We start from the raw sequence: 16,400 nt of genomic DNA, 5'->3' as shown, positions 1-16,400 counted from the left end.
GCTCAAGTAATTTTTGGAAGTCATTAAACTTTGGGCAGACAGATATGTTTGACTCAAAGTTAACAGGATAGGCTGAAATGTCTACTTAAAAGTGCAAGTTTTGTCAGCTGTTCTAAGTATTAGGCTAAGTGATATTATTTTGTTTGGTTTTTACTTTTCTGCCCATTTCCAGGAAGCACAAAGTTTTTTGGTTTTGTTTTGTTTTGCTTTGCTTTGTTTTGTTTGTTTTTGAAGAGAACAAATCCTTTTCTTATTGCCGCAAACCAGTTTGCCATAGAGAAGAACCAATCTTGAGAAAAAATTTCAGTCTAATGTCTTTTTTCCTAGCCTGCCTTTTGCCCATAACTACTCCCACACACTCTGTTCCTAAGATAGTCTGAAGTTTCAAAATGCCAACAAAAAATTCTCTGTATTTGGGCTGTTTTGGATTGTTAATTATTGGTGGCAATGGATGAGTGTTCAGCACCTTGGAACTTTTGCAAAAGAAACTTAATAAGGATACATTTGCTGTAGTTGGAAAAGTATTTGATGAACAGCTGACCTTTCAAATGTTTACATGAGTTGAATCTCTGAACTGCTAATGTTAGGAAGGTCCAAATTCTAATTCAGACTCAGACACTGAATCCCTTTGTAGGGAAAGTGTTTAAATATCTTCAGTTTTCTCATTTTTTTAAAGGCTGACTTCACCCACCAATTAATTGGTTAATGTTTGTGAATATTTTGAGAGGATAAAAAGCACTTTCTCAGGGCAGTGCCCTATTGTTCCCTCTTGTGATTGTGGTGTGTCCTTCACCTGAGTGAGTGGGTAAGTCATGCGCCAAGTTTGCATTGTAAAAAGGAAATGGTTCTACAGACCCTTGGACATAGGATAGAAAAATATGCTTCTTTCACGTGGAGCTTATGAATAAAGCATCCACTGTTCTGAGGAAAAAAATGCAAAAGGAAGCCTAGTTGTCTGGATTAGGTCACTTATAAATACCTTTAAAAATATTTACATAAATTTCCACTGAGTAACCAAGTCTCTGAGCACATTCCATAAAAATTTCTTCTCAAGTAATTTCTTCTGGAAATTCATACATATATATTTCTTGTCTGTTGTGCCTTTCAAGAGTGCTCTGTTAACTTAAAGAAGCCAATGCATACAACTGAAAGAACCTGGGAGATGGGCGGGGGGAAGAAAGTTGGGGTTGAGGAATTCACAAGGGCCTCCTCTCCATTGTGGCTTCCCTTCCCTCCCCCCCAAGCCAGGTCCTGTTTTGGCGTATTTTGTTCTTAGATTCAGTTGCTTCATTGCTTGAGTTCCTCTTTTAGATGAGTTTCTGCATTTCTCAGCAACTTTCTCAGGCAACATGGCTATCTCAAAACTCTCCCCTTTTTGGTTCTAGGCATTATACAGGGAGCAGCAAGCCAAGGTACTTCCGCTTCTTTGCTGGAAAGTGTCATTTTGAAACTGTTCCTAGAGCATTAATCATTTTGGTTGCAGTTGGAATATGAAGGGAATTCTCAGGGAATCTCGTGTCTCTGTCATAGATGTCACCTCACTGCCAGAGGGAAAGAGGATTGTGATGTTATTACTGAAAACAGGAATAATAAATCAAGACAGATGGTCTTCTCTGTTGTAGTCTCATCACACCTTGAAGGTATCAGGAATGCAGAAGAGTGGTCACATTTAGGTGTTTTATTTGACCTATATAGTGTTAAAAAATAAAAAACAAAAACACCACTACAAACTAATGTTTTTAGCATAGTGTTCAAAGGCATAACAAAACAAAAACAATAAACGAAAAAAAACCCAAACCAAACTGTCTAGTATTTAAAATCTTGAGGTTTTACATAAAAATTTGGAATCTTGGCTTATTTCGAAAAATTGGAGGATCTGGCGTCTCAGGATGTGCACACTGAGGTGGCGAAGTGCCTGCACTGGAGCAACAGCTGCCCCTTTAAAAGCGCTGAAGGTTCATATCACCAGCTTGTCCCCTGGAGATACTATCTGTAGAGTTCACACGCTCAGAACAAAGGTCCAGGTAGGTCATCTTAAATCATTCTTTTCACTCTTTGTAGATAGTACCTCCCCTTTTTTTAATAGAAAATACACATGGGGTCCTGGCTGGTGTAGCTCAGTGGATTGAGCTCGGGCTGTGAACCAAAGTGTCGCAGGTTCAATTCCCAGTCAGGGTACATGCCTGGGTTGCAGGCCATGACCCCCAGCAACCGCACAGTGATGTTTCTCTCTCTCTCTCTCTCTTTCTCCCTCCCTTCCCTCTCTAAAAATAAATAAAATAAATAAAATCTTTAGAAAAAAGAAAAAGAAAGTACACATGGAAAAGCATGATAAGAGAATGAGTGACTCTTTATCATGCTTTCCCATGTCTATTTCCTGTTACTATCAGGAACAATCTGGACAGGAACTATCTAGAGGGGGTGAAAAGGATGACTTAAGATGATATATTTGAACTTCTATGTGCCTCTTTGTGGTCAGAAATTTACAAGGTTACTCAATTCAAATTCAAATATACTGAGTCAAATATACTTCCTTTGATACTTCCGAGAGCAAGATATATATGTGTTATGTATTATATAGGCTAAAAAGAATATTAAATATTTTTCAAAAATGGTTTATTTAGATACTTAGGACCTTTTAAGAAAAAACTTTGTGTGACCATTTGACAGCAAAATAAACTAGTCTTCACTGTAGCCTGGTGAGTACCAGTATTAGTATATTTATATCTAGAGATAAAAGGAGGATCAAAAACACTGATACCTCTTTGCTGAAAAGTATGGGTTGATATATCTTTTTGTTTATAATTCTGCATTTATCCACTAGACATAAATTGCTTCTTAGACTAGGCTTCCTGGCATTCATTCATTTTTCCTAATAGCATACTGATTTTCCTCTGTGGGGTTATCTCTGTCCTATCTAATGTAGTTCTGTGGGTCTAGGAGGTGGTGGTGGTAAATCAGACTACCTTGGATTCCCACTAGAGAAGATCTCTACTGCTGAGCGTGAGCTAAGGATGATCATGTGACTCAAATTTGGAAAGGTTAACTCTCCTGGTTATATGAATCTTGAGCTGAGTGGTACAAATTCAAAAGCAATAGTTGAAGCTCATGCATTCTTGGGATATTGCTCTGATGGTCAGGTAGTTCCTGGCCTTACTCCTATCTTGTCCCCAAATGTGGTTCTCCAGACTATCTGTCTATTTCTCTGCTCGAAACCTTCCAATGGCTCAACACCTCATTCTGAGTTGAGGCCAAAATCTTTACAATGCCTAGGAAGGTCCACAGTGACCTTCCCCCCATTATAATCTTATTCCTACTACTTTCTTCCTCTTTGCTAAACTGGTATCCTTGTTGGTCCTCTAACACCAGGCATACTCTAACCCCAAGCATTTTTCACTTGCTTCTTTTTCTGTCTGATTAAATTTTTTTCCAGATAGTTCCTTTGGCTTATCTCTCACCTTTGGATTTTTGTTCAAATATCACCTACCTGGTGATACCTTCCATGACCACTCTATTTAAAATATCAAGACCCTCCCACCACTGGCATTTCCTATGCGTTTAGTAGCTTATTTTTAAATTTTAAATTATAGAATTTTCTTACCACCTGAAATACTATATGATCTTCTTATTGCCTATCTATGACCACTAGAATATAGGCTTCAAAGGGGCATGTAATGTTCACTTCTATATTTCTAATATATAGAATAGTACTTGGCACATTGATTTGTTGAATAAAAGTATCCCTTAGGGAAGCAGTTGTGTTTTATTTAACTTGTATCCTTAACATCTAGCATAGTGTGTGGTGCTGAATAGGCACATAATAAATATTTTGTCCCTAGCTCCTGTAACTGTTAAAGAGAACAGCATCAATAGGGTCTAATCCTTTCATGGTTTCACTCTTGTTGATAAGTGGTTTGTAATAATCATAGGAACTAGCTCCACCTAGTATTTGAGCTCATATTCATTTTGAAGGGAAAAAAATTGTTAACCTGATTAGGGCAGAACTTGCTTGAAGAAAGCTTACATACTCAGCAGTTTGGAGAAGCTCTGAGGCTAAATCAAGCCAAGAAATACAATTGATCATCCTAGCCTGCAAATTTCATTTGCAAGTTCAACAGAAGTGTAAGTGGAATGGGATAATGTTATTAGTTCTCTCAGAGCACAGATTTCCAGGATAGCAAAATGTGTGTGTGCTTGCCTGGTGGGACAGACATGGACTGTCAATGCACTGTTCTTAGGGACACTCCTTATGGCGAAAGAAAGGACATAAGAAGGGACTATTACTAAGTGAGATGTTTTGACCCCTCCATGCTTCTCCAGAATTTCCCCTCCCCAACTCATACCAGTTAAACCAAGTGGTTGTGGTATTGTGACAAGATAAGTATAATTTTAATCTAAATTTAGTCTGTTCTTTCAGTCAGCATATTTCTTTTCTTCCTTTTGTAATTAAGCATTCTAATTTTCTTTTCTTACTCCAAAATTGTATCTTTTATATTGGCAGGCCATCAAATGGTATTAACCATAATTTCTAATCATTAAGCTATTTCAATGATTGAAGAGAATTTCTATGATTATAGGATAATGTTGAATAATGTGGTCCTTTCAGAAACTCATTGGTCAGTTTCAGATTTGTTAGAAAAAGACAAAGGCAAAAATATGAGTTTTGAGAAACTATCCTCTTTATATTCAATGATATAAAGTTTGTGTTCTTCTTATCAGAAGTAGAGAAAAGGTTTTGTTAAAAATTTGGGATACCTAACCAAAGAAGTAGAAGACCTGCACTCAGAAAACTACACAACACTGAAGAAAGAAATTAAGGAAGACACAAATAAATGGAAGCAGATACCGTGTTCATGGATTGGAAGAATTAATATCATTGAAATGTCCATACTACCCAAAGCAATGTATGGATTCAATGCAATCCTATTAAAGTACCAATGGCATATTTCATAGACATAGAACAAACATTTCAAAAATTTATATGGAATCATAAACAACCCAAAATATCCTCAGCAATTTTGAGAAAGAAGAGTAAAGTAGGAGGGATCACAATACCTGGCATCAAACTATATTACAAGGCCATGGTAATCAAAACAGTCTGATCCTGGCATAAGAATAGACACATAGATCAATGGAACAGAATAGAGAGAGCCCAAAAATAAATCCATGTTTCTACAGTCAATTAATATTTGACAAAAGGGACAGAAGCATAAAATGGAGTAAAAGTAGCCTTTTCAACAAATGGTGTTGGGAGATCTGGACAGCTACATGCAAATGAAACTTGACCACCAACTTACACCATACAAAAAATAAACATTAGTGGATAAAAGACTTAAATATAAGTAGCAACACCATAAAAGTTCTAGAGGAGAACATAGGCAGGAAAGTCTCAGATATTCCATGCAGCAATATTTTCACTGATATGTTCCTAGAACAAAGGACATAAAGGAAAGAATAAACAAATGGGACATCATCAAATAAAAAGCTTCTGCATGGCTAAAGAAAATATCAGCAAAATGAAAAGGGAACCAACTGTACAGGAAAACACATTTGCCAATGATACCTCAGGCAAGGGTTTGATCTCCAAAATATATAAAGAACTCACACGACTCCACTCCAGGAAGACAAACAATCCAATTAAAAAGTGGGCAAAGGATCTGAACAGACACTTCTCCAAGGAGGACATACAGAGGGCCCAGAGACATATGAAAGGATGCTCAGCATCACTACCCATCAGAGAGATGCATATTAAAACCACAATGAGATACCACTTCACACCAGTCAGAATGGCAATCATAAACAAATCAACAAACAATAAGTGCTGGTGAAGTTGTGGAGAAAAGGGAACTCTAGTGTGCTGTTGGTGGAATGCAGACTGGTGCATCCACTGTGAAAACATATGGAATTTCCTCAGAAAACTAAAAATGGAACTGCCTTTTGACCTGGCAATTCCACTGCTGGAATTATATCCTAACACTGAAACACCAATTCAAAAGAACCTATGCACCCCAATGTTCATAACAGCACAATTTACAATAGCCAAGTGTTGGAAACAACCTAGTGCCCATCAGTAAATGAGTGGATCAAAAGACTATGGTACATTTACACAATGTAATACTGTGAACAGAAAGAAAGAAGGAGCTCGTACCCTTCATGACAGCGTGGATGGAACTGGAGAGCATTATGCTAAGTGAGATAAGCCAGGTAGTACAAGACAAATACCACATGATCTCACCTATAAGTGGAACCGAATCCACTTATAGAACAAATGAGGAACAAAACAAACAAACAAGGAAGCAAAATATAACCAGAGATATTGAAATAAAGAACAAACTGACAGTGACCAGAGGGGAGAGGGGAGGGGGTTAGTGGGGGAAAGAAGGGGAAGTGTCACCAAGAAATACGTATAAAGGACCCATGGACAAAGCCAAAGGGGTGTAGGATTGAGGGTGAGAGTTGGTGGGGCAGGGGAGAGCAGTGGGGGGAAAATAGAGACAACTGTACTTGAACAACAATAAAAAATTAAACAAAAACTTAGGATAATTTTGCTTAAGTAAAACTTCTTTGTAAAATTATGAGAACTTTTCTGAGTTTCTGCAGTTTTGAAATACTGAGATACTTTTATTTTTTCTTTATAAGTCAACTCTGAAACCCAAAGTTTATTCCTTGGATTGAGTATTTCCAAATCCCAAAAACATTTTTAATTTTTTTTTCTTTAATAAAAAAATAGCACTGGCAATATTTGAGCTAGATCAGGGGTGTCAAGCTCATTTTCACCAGGGGCCACATCAGCCTTGTGGTTGCCTTCAAAGGGCCAAATGTAATTTTAGGACTGTGTAAATGTAACTAATCCTTAACTAGGAGCAAAGAGCTCGGTGCTGCCACCGGGCAGAAACAAAGTGCTCGGCCAGATAAAACAAGGCAGAGGCCCACAGGCCTTGTGTTTGTCACCTGTGAGCTAGATAAATCCCAGTTAAGGAGAAGTTCTCTTGTTTGAGACCTGCTGTTTAAATCAAGACCTCCTGGGGCCTAAGGTGGTTCTGCTGCACCCTGGTATCTGAGCAAATAAGTGAGGAGCCCCACTAAAGGGAGTAGAGGGTTGACTCTCAATCTTCATGTGCACAGATCAATTGAAGAAGTAAGATAATTATCCCAACCTCCAAGCAAGAGTTTACTGTTTTGTTGTTGTTGTTGTTGTCATTGTGTGTGTATATGTGTATAGAGGGTGTTTGTTTTTGTTTTAGTTAAGGTTACACATTGATGCAAGTGGAATTTATTATGTGGGTTTTTCATAGACATTCAGATTGTAGCAGCAACTTTCCATTTTTATTTTATTTTGTGTCTGTTTCAATAAATGTTCTTACAAATTTGAGGCCAAATAAAGTAACTGTTCAGCTCAGACTATTATTTCATTATGCATAAGATAATGTGCATCTGTAGTCAGTGAGGCAACTGTAAGTTCCAGATGGCACCGACCATTCTCATGAGTTTTTCCGTCTCCAGAGCCTAGCACAGACCAGCACATACCTGCTTAATGTGAGTCAGCTGAACTAATGAGATGGCTTGTTACTGTAATCTAGTTTTTTGACCTGTAGAACTGGCATCTCTTTGATATGTTCTATTCTCACTATTATGTCAAGAAATTCTTGGGATACACATGTTATTTTTATAATAATAGTTCCTTGAATTTGAATAAGTTTCTGAGAAACACTCACATACATTATTTGTGCATGTTCACACCAGGTCTCTGTGAAATCAAGAGACATGGAAGCCTGCAGGTTAAGAGATTGTTCAACCTTGTTCTGACCTTTAGGCCAGGTCTTGATTTTTTTTACCATGTGGTGGGCTTCATGAACATGTTATTGATTTCAAATAAAATGTTTCCTTTCTAAAGGCTTGTTAGTCTTAAAGTAATGATGGGAGATTCAGAAATTAAGTTTCTAATACTTTTACAATAATTGTAAAGGGGAACCAAACTCTTTCACCAGGGCTCACATCAGCCTTGAGGTTTCCTTCAAAGGGCCGAATGTAATTTTAGGACTGTAAAAATGTAGCTACTCCTTAACAGTTAAGCAAGAGCTTGGCACTACTGCTGGGTAGAAACAAGATGCCAGGCCAGATAAAACAAGGTGGAGGTCCAGATTCGGCCCGCGGGCCTGTGTTTGCCACCTATGCTTTACATTGTTGGCATGAGTTTAAGGGCTTTATCTTAAGAAGTTATTTTCCAAACTGACGTTCAGTATGATGGAAAAATCAAATATGGCCTATCTGCTTGTTTACTTGGTGGATTAGTAAAATGGTTGTTAGTTTTTTCCAAGGTTGGCTTCTCACTGGGGATTCCACAGATTACAAAACAGTTTCAACAGCAAAATCCACATAGTGGAAATGTCTTCTGAATTGTTAGACTGATGCACCTGTTGTCCAAATCCCCAGTGGGGAAAATTGAGAGATGATTTTGAGAACACTTGTACATTAAGAATTTTATTTAAGGCTTGCAAACATGTTAGAAAAAAACTGGTCTGTCTTAAAATTATCTGCTTAATAATTTTCCCCCACTTTGCCTATTTCATGTTTTTTTGCTGCTGTTGTTTTCTTTTTCTCAGAGTCCCAAGGCCTGAAGTTCTATTCGGTTGCCTCTTCTTTCTTCCATAAACAATTTTTCCAGTTGATTCTGTCAATTAGACAGGCAATGTTTATTTGATTGACTTTTCAGCATTTCAGACCTGGAAAAGTACGAAGTTGTCTCACCAAAATTTAACTGTCCTGATCATCAAGACTGTTATGTTTGCTCAGACAAAAGTTTCCCCATTTCCCAAAAAGTTTTTTGGGGAAGATAGAGCTAATTAATGCCTCTGCCTCCAAAAACTTTTATTAAGGAGTTAAGTTGCACCTTAGTCTTTGGTTTTTCTCTAAATAAAATAACCCCAAATCTTTAAAGATTTTTAATTTTTAAAGATTTTTCTTCCTTTTAGTACTTTGTCATTCTCAATATTTTCAAACATATAACCTAACTATATGGTTGACTCAGGTTTAACTGTGATTCATTAGAACTTTCAATCTTTTTTTCACCTAAATGTGTAAACCCCTTAAGAACAGAGGACTTACTTTGTTTCATATTTCTCTATATTCCTATAATATAGTAAGTACCTGGTACCTTCATAGGAGGATCATCATACATGGCTATTTGCTTAATGAGCAAACTGATTTTAATACATATAACAGCAATAAACTCTTTCAGCATTGATTTCATATAAAAACAAGTTAGGAAGAGTGTAACAAAACAATGACAATTGTTTTTATAGAACTAAGGGTAACAATAGCTGTTAATGCACAAGCATGTATTCTGAAGATAGTGGTAAAGTTATCTTAATCTCATTTTCTTGTGTCCTACCAACCTTTTTTCTCTGTCTTGAACGTTTGATTAGGACATCAATTGACTTTAATGACTAGTCTTACACAGTTATCTTCCTCTACCTCTTGATTAATTTTTAAAATGACTATCCCCATTCTTAGCACAAAACGTCTTGGAGGGGACAAAGATAGGACAGTTTATGTATATACCAACTGTCCACATCTGACCAAATCAGGCTCTGATTCTGGGCAGGTTATTTTAAGCCTGTTATTTGACGAGGGAATTTTGCAGCCTTTAAGAGCAAAGCAATCATCAGATGTATTCTCCAAAGTTGATGATAAGTTTTTGCCTTACATTTGACATGTTATCTAAAGTGCCCTTAAATTCAAAGAGTGAAATTTTGGGTTGTTAGCCCAGTGAGTAAGATCTCTATAAATGTCATATTTCATGGATAGATATGAATCATTGTGATTTATTTACAGTGACCTCAACAATTTCCTTCAGTGTTGAGATGTGAGACGTGCATCTAAAGGTTAGTTCTTTAAAGTTCAAAGCTAATTTAGATGGTGAGGCATTTGATCAGTTGTGTGAGTGAAGTCTTTATCTGATGTGAGGCTTTGTGGGAGAGCTTTGGAGTTAGACTGCCTGCCTTTGAACCCTGGCTCTGCCATTTGCAAGCCATGTGAAAGTGTCAGAAAATGATTTGACTTTTTTGTATCTTCTGTTTCTTTGTTGGCAGAAGGGAATAATGATAATAATAATAATAATAATAATAATAATAATAATAGTACATTCCTCATGAAGTTGTTATGAGCTTGAAGTAAGATACATAAATTAAAGTAGTCAGTTAGTACTCCACAAAGGTCAGAATAGTAATATTCTTTCTGTGAGATGCTTTCTTTGTTTCTTTGTTTCTTTCTTTGTTTCTTTCTTTGTTTGTTTGTTTGTTTGTTTGTTTCTTTCTTTCTTTTCTCTCTCTCTCATTCTCTCTCTCTTTCTTCTCTCCCTTCCTTCCTTCCTTCCTTTTTTCCTTCCTTCCTTCCTTCCTTCCCTCCCTCCCTCCCTCCCTCCTTTGCTCCCTCCCTCCCTCCCTTCTTTCTTCCTTTCTTTTTGTGGAATCTGCATGACTTTGACCAGGAATTACCTGACCCCCAGGACTATTTCAAAGTCTATTCCCTAGGACTTCCCTTCTCTTCCCTTGTCCCCTTTCCTCCTTTCCAAATTAGTGGTAACATGTAATGAAATATTTCTAATTTGTTGACCCTTCAATTTTCAGAGTTTAACGTTACTTCCTAAGAGAAAACAAAGTTTAACAAGCTTAATTCTACAGAGTTCTTAGTTATGATCTTTGGTATGGTTCTTGCTTCCCTTATAGGGATGTTCTTCATTCATTCAAACAATTTTAAGGTAAAAAGTGCATGATTTCTCCTTCCCTCTTCCACAATGATCAGTATAGAACGTGATAGGCTTGTTTGATGAGGTGGGCTTTATCTATTGCAGATTTCTGCTTCATGCAGAAATGGTCCCTTGGGGAAATTCTTTGGAAACCCAGCACAAAGTCTATTATATTATTATTTCTCAAATTTGAAAAGTGCTTTTGGTTGCTTAGTATAAGATTTCTGACTTTATAAAAAATGTGTCACTGCAGTTTGGTGGGGTGTCTATATCAGGAACATCTGTGAAATTTATCTTTTATAAGGTTATTGTTGAATATGTTTTTCATTTTATTTGTTGTCCTCTTTTCAAAGACTGTTGGGGGAAGAAAACCTGTCTTGCTTTATTGTCAGTTAATTATTGATTTACTATTTCCTAAGTAATTATTCTGATTTATCTTAGTAATTATCCCGTATATCAACTGATGAAACTCATCTTTTCTGGCATTTTGTTTTTTAAAAATTAACCTCACTTTTAATCTTTGTTTTTTATGTTTACATTTTGATGTGGTGACTTTGTATTTTAAATATCTTTGTAAACTACCTTAAAAATTTCCTGAAGCCAAAGTAGTGTATAGAAGCTATTATGTAGTAAGTCTTCAGAGGACAGCATTCCGAGCATCCTTTATTTCCTGACAATAATTACAGTTATCATTTGTTGATCTCCATGTGTCATATTTTGTAAATCACCTCTTTCAATAGTGCTAGGCAGAGGACGTTTTTCTCACTTTTTATAGGTGAGAAAACTAAAGTATAGAGAAATAAGGTCTTAATATTAATAAATTAGGAAGTCAGGCTTTGAGGTCAGTTGTATGCAAATCTTGAACCCTAGTTTCTACCATCTAATTACTTGAGAAAGATGAGTCAGCCTCCATGTTTTGAAGACTTATTGATTTATGTCTTTTGTATATTAGGGCACTATCCAAATCTTCATTTGGCAATGGAATTTGAACAATTTAATATTCTGGGCCTTTAAAATAATGTTGAAATAATTTAATCAAATGTCAAATTACAGTTTAGGGAGGGCAAAATAGACATTTTTATTTGCATCATGTCCAGGATAATTTTACCTAAGCTGATTTAAGATTTGTAAAGAGTGGCCATAATTTGTAGGATTTGCATTCCTACAAATTATGGTTTTTGAAAAATTGTGAATTTTTATAATTGCTCTTGTGAAGACAGCAACTTTACTGTTGTTGGTTTTAAAAGTGAATTGTAAATTAATAGGAAAATGAGCTAATATACTTGAGTGTTGCCACTAGCTGTGCTTGAAAGCTGGATGATTTATCTCTGCCACACCTCCTGGCTGTACTGATGAATTGCAAAGAAAAGAAAGCAGCCTGGTTTCTTCCGCTCTTGATTGAGAAGTCCAAAGATCTGTTTTCTTTATTTTTTCAGTACCCTTTATGGTCTTTCTACAGAATTAAGTGACAAGAAAAAGGTGTTTTTTGTCTCTTCTTGTTTCCAATTTCTCTTATTATTATTTTTTCTTTTTCCTAACAGTTTTGGCAAGCATCCTCCTTCCAGGCATTTAAAAGCTTTTTTGGCATCTGATGCTGTGTTAACAGTGATGATTGGTGCAATTTACAATCATGTATTAAATATAAATCTGATTTTTATATCACCTGCTTAAAGTCGATTTGTGACAAAGCTTTGCTGGTTATGATAGATGTGTATATGAATTAGTGCATGTTTAGTCCCTGCTGTTGAACTACATGGAGGTAAACAATTATGTTTATTTAAGGAGTATTAATGCATCTCTACAACTTAATTTCTATCACGTTTTTGTCACCTTTGAAATAGGCCCTGATGAGTTTCTGTGTCCTTGAGTTAGGTAACTTCTGCTTTGAGAAAGAGACATGGAGCAATTAGATTAAATGATTTTAAGCACTTTTTAGAATTTTAAATTAACTTCTGACATAAACCTTTCTCATCTGAGTAACTTCTCAGCCTTGAGGGGTTTTTTCGTGTTCCCTTTGTGTGATTACAACATTGTTTTTAGGATATGTGAGCACGTAGCAGTTATTTCAAAAGTTTTGGGGACCCCTGAGGAGTACAGACAAGTGTTATATTTTCTAAACTTTCCTGGTCTGTCTCTTTCCTTGAATGGGAACTGTTGCTGGGGTTTTAGCTGTACAGTATTTGATTTCAGTCTCACTGGCATTTCCTGGGCCCTGGCCTCTGCTCAGTTCTGTTTTCCTTAGGGATCTCACCCTCCGTGAGTCTAACTTCGTTCTCTAGCCCTTAGTTCTCTAGGGACATTCTGGCTTCTGGTTTATTTTTTATTGTTGTTCTAGGGTCTGTGCCTTTACCAAATTAGATCTTCCTCCCAGTTTACTTCAATTTCTAAAAGAGAAGGTGAAAGTGACTCTGTCCTTTAATCTTTCTTAATTTTCAGCTGAGGTTTGTGTGAGAAAAGTAAGCCTTACCAAAAAATGATTTGATGCTTCTTTTCTTAGGTTTCCCAAGAGTGGTGCTTAGGTAGTACCCTTCTGGATGCACAAGACAGAAATTAATTCATTATATCCAATGGATGCCTTTGGGCATTAGCGCTCAATTCCCTTGCAGAGACCCACTCTAGAAGGACAGTAAGACTTGTTTTATATGTACACCAAACAAAGGAAAGGGCAGGGTGACAATACTCCCTTAGTACCTTCATTGCACCAGGTAATGTACAGGGAACTTTAAAGGTATTATCTCACTTAATATGAGACAACTTGAAAAGCTGTGAAAAAAGGTAGGTTCACTGATAGAGCTTCTGTGAGACTCCTCCCCCACCCCCCTTTTTAAGGTTTATAGGAGACTTGAGCTAAGTTGAATAAGTTTGATTCCTTTTGCAGCTGGAATGATACAACAAACACCCTGAGACCCTTCAGCTGTGTGATGATAGGGACTCTCTATCCTTACCACCTAGAGTTTCTGTCCTATTACAAGTATATGATAAATATTTTTTGGTAAAAGTAAAACATAGTCTAGTTGGGATATACTGCATGTAGTTATTCTTAATCTCCTCCAAGATAGTTTTACATGATTTACAATTTGTGGAGGTTTGAAATAGGTTAAAAGTCTGATTATGTTCTCCCTGAGCCCTCATGTCTTCATTAAAGTGAGTCAAGATTCAGAGAAAGCTAGGTGTGAGTGGATTTGTTTTGTGAACTTGTGGATGAGAGAGGCAGCTCTCAACAAGAACGTGTGTTTTTCTCCTGAACTCTCTTGTGGGAAGCTGGGATGTCCTGGTTCCTGGGCCTCTGGGTGATGCTGCACCAGATGAGACAAAGCAGAAATTATAACAGCATGCTCCCCATTAGGAACTGTCATGAATCACTGCTGTATTAGAAAGAAACTGTTCACAGTATTATGAAGACCTTGATACAAGAGGGACTGTCACTGGTACATGAATGCATGAAATAAAGAACTTGTACCATTTCTAGTCCCATTTGAAAATAATTAGGTTTACAGTGGTGACATCAGAGATATTTTTCTACATACAAGTACTAAGAACAATGTGACTTCAGTGACAGGGACTCCAGGGAAATCACAAAATCATTTAGAAAACATAACAAGTCTTTGACAAACATAAAAATCTATACCATTTCACATACTATGAAGCTGTTTTTAAAAAGTGTTAATTATAATAGTATTGTCTTGATTACCTTTGGGATTTCTTTTCCTCTAGAGTATGGTACTGTAAGACATCCCTTAAATTAATTGTGCTTTGTTGAAATCAGCATCCCAACCCTGTGGCATTACATACAGTGCCATTAGTTTTGTTAAGAATAAATGTACCCAATAAGGAAATAAATACATATTTTTAAAATGAAAGAAAGAAAAAGAAAATGGTTGAAGAGTTGACAGTGGTGAGTGGAGGAAGAAGGTGAGAACACCAGAGGCAGAGACACAGGACGATGATGAAATCCTAAACCCTGGGGTAAAAGAGAGAGAGAGAGATAGAGATAGAGATAGAGATAGAGATAGAGAGAGAGAGAGAGAGAGAGAGAGAGAGAGAGCGTGAGAAAAGTCTTGGGGAGATCTAGTTCTTCCTAGACTACAGAGCTGAGGGTTCAGGAATGTCCTACCCAGATCTCAAGAATTAGGGAACCTCCACTCATCGATGTCTGGATAAAATAAGTCAGCCTCTCAAGTTTTTTTCTCAATATTGCACCAGCTTCTCTCCCACTCCCATTCGAACCCCTGCCCTGCATCCAATCACTGAAGCCAAAACCTAGACGTCATTCTTGATTTTGCTGTACCCCTGTCTTCTATAGCCGACCCTATTTTGTAGTTTTATTTCCAAACTAACTTTGAGAACACTTACGTGTCTTTTATTCCACTGTCACTGCTGGCACTGGGACACCTTCAGTACCTTCCTGGTCAGCTACAAGAGAATTTTAATCTCCATTCTAACCACTCTTTTCCTACTCTTGCTTTCTATGCTCCTTTCTTCCACAGCAGAGGGACATATGAAAAGTAAATAAACCCAAGTCTCTTCTTCGTTTAAAATCTTCCAGTGAGTTCCCAGGACTGTGAGGATAGCCTGCAAACCCCTGCAGTGCTGGGGACAGCTGGCCCCTCACCCTGTACCATCCACTTTCAATAGGCTTTCTCCTGCCTTAGAGTTTCATTTTATTTCATTTTATTTTGGAGACCTGAAAAATACATTTAATATTTTCTTGGAGGGAGAGCTTATGCCCAAACTTGGTGATACTTTTTTTTTATACCATTTAGAGTAAGGAGCAAAAATGGTTTTCAGTATTATTTCAGGTACCGAAATTTTTTATTACAAAAAATCCAAACATACATAAAAGTAGAGAAAATAAAATAATGAACCCCTGTTTAACACTCAGTTTACCAATTAGCAACTAGTTGGGGCTTCTATGTTTGATGCCTCCTGGATAGACGTGTCTTTCTCTTTCTCATCCTGTCCCCATTTGCTTATCTTTCCATGTAAATTCAAATGTCCTTTTTTTGTGGAGGCCTTCCCTTTCTATGCCACTGAAAACTGTCTCTATTTGTCTGCACTGCTTCCTCTCATAGCACTTGTTAAGATCTATGACTTATTTATGTACTATTGCTCTTCCATCAGAGGCAGAAATCTGTGGCTTTTTCACTGCCACATCCCCAGTACCATTGTACAGTGGGCACTCCATAAATGTTGGCTGAGTGAAAGAATTCTTTATTTAGATGTCCTCCTGTGCCTTTGGGAACCCCTGGCTTACCACCAATCTCTCTCTATGGCTCAGAGAAATCCATGGGACTCATATTTTGATCCTTAAATAGCCTTTTTCTACTTCTCACACCAAAGAAAACTCCTACAAATCAACTCAAGCAAATAGGCCTCAGGTAGAATTGGAGAGCAATCCTTTGGTTGTCATTGTCATCCCGGTGAGGTGAGGATTTAAAACATTACAAAAATTTGTAATAAAAACAATTGGCTAAAATATAACTGTAGCCTTATTTTCAGAAGCAAAATATGGAAATTGGTTCAAACTCATAAGCCCAAGTAAATTTCCATTTAAAGGAAAACAAAACAAATTTCAGTTACAGTACATGATGTACTGAAGTGGGACACTTCTCTCATGAAACAGAGAATGTTGTAGAAAACACTCCAGGGTCCC

The sequence above is a fragment of the Phyllostomus hastatus genome, unplaced genomic scaffold (genome assembly GCF_019186645.2).
Source record: "Phyllostomus hastatus isolate PE091 unplaced genomic scaffold, TTU_PhHast_1.1 phas_contig_58, whole genome shotgun sequence".
Taxonomy (NCBI): Eukaryota; Metazoa; Chordata; class Mammalia; order Chiroptera; family Phyllostomidae; genus Phyllostomus; species Phyllostomus hastatus.
The sequence above is the reverse complement of the archived record's forward strand: the minus strand, read 5'-3'. Positions refer to the sequence as shown.